Here is a 4,578-nt window from a genome sequence, read left to right as displayed (position 1 = left end):
TTACTGATCAGAGGTATTTTGAGGGTAGTGGTTGAGTCAACTCTGGTGTCAGATGGGCTGAGTTCCAATCCCAGCTTCCTCACTCAGTAACTGCGAACTCTGGCAAGTTCTTACACTTTTTGAGCCTCAGTTTCTCCCTAAGTGGTGACAATAAGAGTACCTCACTCTACGTGAAGTGACATTTAATCCTGAGGACAACTTGCCCAAGACAATGAATGGGAGCGTTGTTTCTACTGTCCTTCTCTTCATACCACCGATGACAAGGAGAAAAGGGCCCAGGAACAGATCCAGGGTGTTGGTCCTGCTGCTCTCCAACCTCAAGATGGTATCTGGGCAGAGTCCTGGGGAATGGTAATCGCACACCACTCCTATTTCTTCTCTGCCTGCCATCTCTACGCATCTCTGCAACCTCCTGCTGAAGTCTGGAGGATGTCTTTTCACAGTGCGTTCCAGGCAGGAGTTTTACACTTGCAAGGAACAGGGAACACAGACTGCCTTAAAGGACGCCAAGCCATGGGACTTATTGCAAAAGATCTCTGATCCCTGGAACCCAGGAAACACTCAGGCCAGGCCTGGAAGGGAGTGTGAGCTGAAGAGGCTTGGATCCAGAGTGGCCCAGGGTCTGCCACCGAACTAAGCTGCCAGTTCTTCTTCCTGAAACTGCTCTGTTCTCCTCTCTCCACCAATGAGTAGGACATAAGTATCAGGGCCCATGATGCCATCAGGAAAGCACTTAAGTTGGCAACCACCGGCCATTCCAACTGCCCCGAGATGGAGCCTTCAGGGAGAATGACCTCTGCAAAGAGAGACCAGGAAGCAGGGTGGTTCCCGAGCGCTGGAAACTGCTGTTGGTAAACACAAAGGAATATAGAGCTGGGGCACACTGACCATCAGTGCCCCGGCAGTTGGACCTAACCACAGCAGTCACCCTTCAGTGCCCCTCAACATGTGTGTACGGGAGGGTCATGACCTGGGGGGCAGTCCAACTCCAAAACCGAGACACAAAAAGGATGATGCCCCTTTATACATTTCTAAATAAAATGTAAGCAAATTCAGTCCTGGGTGGTGGGGTGTTGAGCTAGATCTGTCTAGATGGGAGGGCCAGCGCCTGACCTGGAGCCTTAAAGGCACACATGCTTGGCTTCACGTACCCCACGTGTCTTCCTACCATTCTCCCACTGTACAGGATGGGTGGGACAGAATAGACAAACTTCCAGAAAAAAGGCCTAGGTCAGGAATCAGTTACCTGGCAATTCACAGTAGACAAGCTCTGGGAATGTCGATAATGCGCCTCTTTATGGCCTACAGAGTCTTGGGACTGTAGGTTCAAATGACCACTGCAGTGTGGGAGTGTGAACAGTGCAGTTAACCCTCAAGCTCGAAGGCTGTTGAGCTGATTTCTTGCCTTCTGGGGCTCAAGGATGCGCTTCTGCCAGCTTTCAGCTGTGTGAGGCAGAGAGTTCTAGAAAGTTATAGGAGAGCTTTAGATATGGTGGCAACCGCATTGGTAGCAGTGAAATCATACAGCTTCAGATCTTCTCATCCCCTTCCTCCTCCTCCAATCCCTCCCTCGAGACACAGCTTCTTCATACTTGGGACTTGGGCTTACACAGGCGCTCCACGGCCATGTGGTCTCTCTTTATAGCCGAACCTTTTAGCTTCCTCTTCCACTGTTCACTCTTTGATTCTCTACATGTCTTTTTTTTTTTCCTTAAGCCTTGAGACATAATTCACATACCATACAATTAACCCATTTAAATATACAATTCAATGGTTTTTAGTATATTCACAGAGTTGTGCAACCATAACTACAATCAAGTTTAGAATTTCATCATCTCAAAAAGAAACACCATACTCATTGGCATTTACTTCCCATTTCCCTCCTGCCATTGGCAACCACTAATCTACTTTCCGTCTCTATAGATTTGCCTATTCTGGACATTTTGTATAAATGGAATCATACAATACGTGGTCTTTTGTGACTGCCTTCTTTTACTTAGCATAATGTTGTCAAGGTTCATCCACGTTGTGGCATGTGTCAGTGCTTCGCTGCTTTTTATTACTGAAAGGCATCTATTGTGTGGATATACCACATTTTATTTACCCATTCATCAGTTTATGACATTTGGGTTGTTTCCACTTTTTGGCTAATGTGAATAATGCTGCTATGAACATTCGTGTACAAACTTTTTTGTGGACATGTGTATTCATTTCACTTGGGTATATACCTAGGAGTGGAATTGCTGGGTCACATGGTAACTCTGTTTAACTTTTGGAGGAACTGTCAGATTGTTTTCCAAAATGGCTGCACCATTTCACGTTGTCGTCAGTAGTATGGGAAGGTTCCAATTCCTCCACATCTCATTCTCTATATATCTCAGCTGAAATTTGTGTGTGTGTGTGAGGAATATTGGCCCTGAGCTAACATCTGTTGCCAATCTTCCTCTTTATTTTTTTTCTCCCCAAAACCCCAGCACATAGTTGTATATCCTAGTTGTAGGTCATTCTAGTTCTTCTGTGTGGGATGCCACCACAGCATGGTTTGATGAGCGGTGTGTATGTCTGCACCCAGGATCTGAACCATCAAACCCTGGGTCTGTGAATTGGAGTACACGAATTTAACCGCTCAGCCACAGGGCTGCCCCAAGCTAACATGTTTAAGAGCACAGATTTGACAGAAGCTCATCTCTTAGTACCAGGTGAGGTATTCACTGACTAGCTCATGGACGGTCTGCCTTGGGTCAGATACTCACCCCTGGTCCAATCAGCTAGGGCCAGAGTGATGAAGCAGAGTAATGCAGTTCAAAACGACTACCAGATGCACATCCCTTCAGCAGAGCATCTGGGGCAGAGAAGAGATCTGAATGACATGAGTCCCTGAAGGCAGGGCACTCGAGGAGGATACCAGCTTCATCCCCGGGCCATGTGCACAGAGAGGGCGCTTGGCTAAAGAAAGAAAATGGTACTGCTTCTCTTGGGACTCTAAAACAAGACGAATCAGGAGACCTTGTAACTAGTTTGATCTGCTTCAACCAACACGTTGGGGTCCACATGCAGTCGAGTCTCTAATTTTTCCAGTTAGTTCTTGGAGCATCTGCGCGCCCTTATGAGCAAGAAGTCCAGTCTCCGTTGTAAGCCCTATCCCTCCCTCCCTGAATTATTCAAGAACCTCAGGGGCGCTCACTCAGGTCAGCAGGAGGCCCTCCTGCTGCAGGCGTGGGCAGAGAGAACAGGAGGTGTGACTCGTTCCCAGGCAGCGCTTCGGAGGCACCCGCAGTGTTGCTGCTGAAAGCGGGCCCTTCTGTGTTGGGTGGACACTTGCTCCTTTTGCAGAGACCTTTCCATGAACCCTCAGTAAACTCCTTACTGCCTCCCTGCCATATCTCCACCCTCACACCATGCCCCTGCTCTCCAGTTCAGATTTCCCGCACAGAGTTTCTCTCCGCCCTTTGGTGTTCTTTTCTGTCACTGAGCCTTCATCTATGCCAACAGATTTTCCTGTTTTTGAATCTCCGAGAGAAAGGGCTAGAATCTGGAGCTTTTACCCCCAGGAGGCTCCTTGACTGCTAGACAAGTTTATACTCTTTCTCCCTGGCAGAGATATTGAGGGAGGGGCAGCCTTCATCCACGCTTTAGAAAGCTTTACGCCACTTTCTCCTCAGGGCAACGAGTGCCTGCTTGCCCTATGTTTTCATAACTAAAAGAATCCACTCCAAGACTCTTGCCCGAATAACCAAAGTTCTAAGATGACTCTGGGTCCACCCCCTGACATAGAAGCAGCTGGCATAATTCAGAAATTTCTCCCGATAAATGCCCATTTGCATTAACATTTTCTGAGAGAATTTTGACAAATTTGGGTCATAAAGTTCTTTCAGACAAAAAAAGACAAAAAGATCATTATCCCAAATAAATTTTTAAACCCTCAGAATTTAAAAATATTAAAAATATGGTAACTCTCCCATTTTGACATTTTGTTCATTATACTAGTGAACAAAAATGGTCAAGATAGAAAGTAGAGAGTTTAAAAATAAAATGACAGGGCCGGCCCAGTGGCACAGTGGTTAAGTGCACACGTTCTGCTTCGGTGGCCCCAGGGTTCGCAGGTTCAGATCCTGGGTGTGGACATCGCACTGCTTGACAAGCTATGCTGTGGTAGGCGTCCCACATATAAAGTAGAGCAAGATGGGCACGGATGTTAGCTCAGGGCCAGCCTTCCTCAGCAAAAAGAGGAGGATTGGCAGTAGATGTTAGCTCAGGGTGAATCTTCCTCAAAAAATAAAATAAAATAAAATAAAATGACATTTCATAATCATTTCATGAACGGTTTTAAGGATAAAGTTTCTTAGAATGACAAGAAAGGGAGACAGAGAGAAGCAGGAGGAGGAGGAAGAGGAAATGAGGGAGGGATGGAAGAAGGAAGTGAGTCCCAAGAATAACTTATTAATTAGTACAAAATATAGCTGAAATGATTGATTTGGGATAAATGTGGTGGGTTTTTTTTTTTTTTGAGGAAGATTAGCCCTGAGCTAACATCCTCTTTTTTGCTGAGGAAGACTGGCTCTGAGCTGACATTCATGC

The sequence above is a fragment of the Equus caballus genome, chromosome 1 (genome assembly GCF_041296265.1).
Source record: "Equus caballus isolate H_3958 breed thoroughbred chromosome 1, TB-T2T, whole genome shotgun sequence".
Taxonomy (NCBI): Eukaryota; Metazoa; Chordata; class Mammalia; order Perissodactyla; family Equidae; genus Equus; species Equus caballus.
This window is presented reverse-complemented; position numbering follows the sequence as displayed.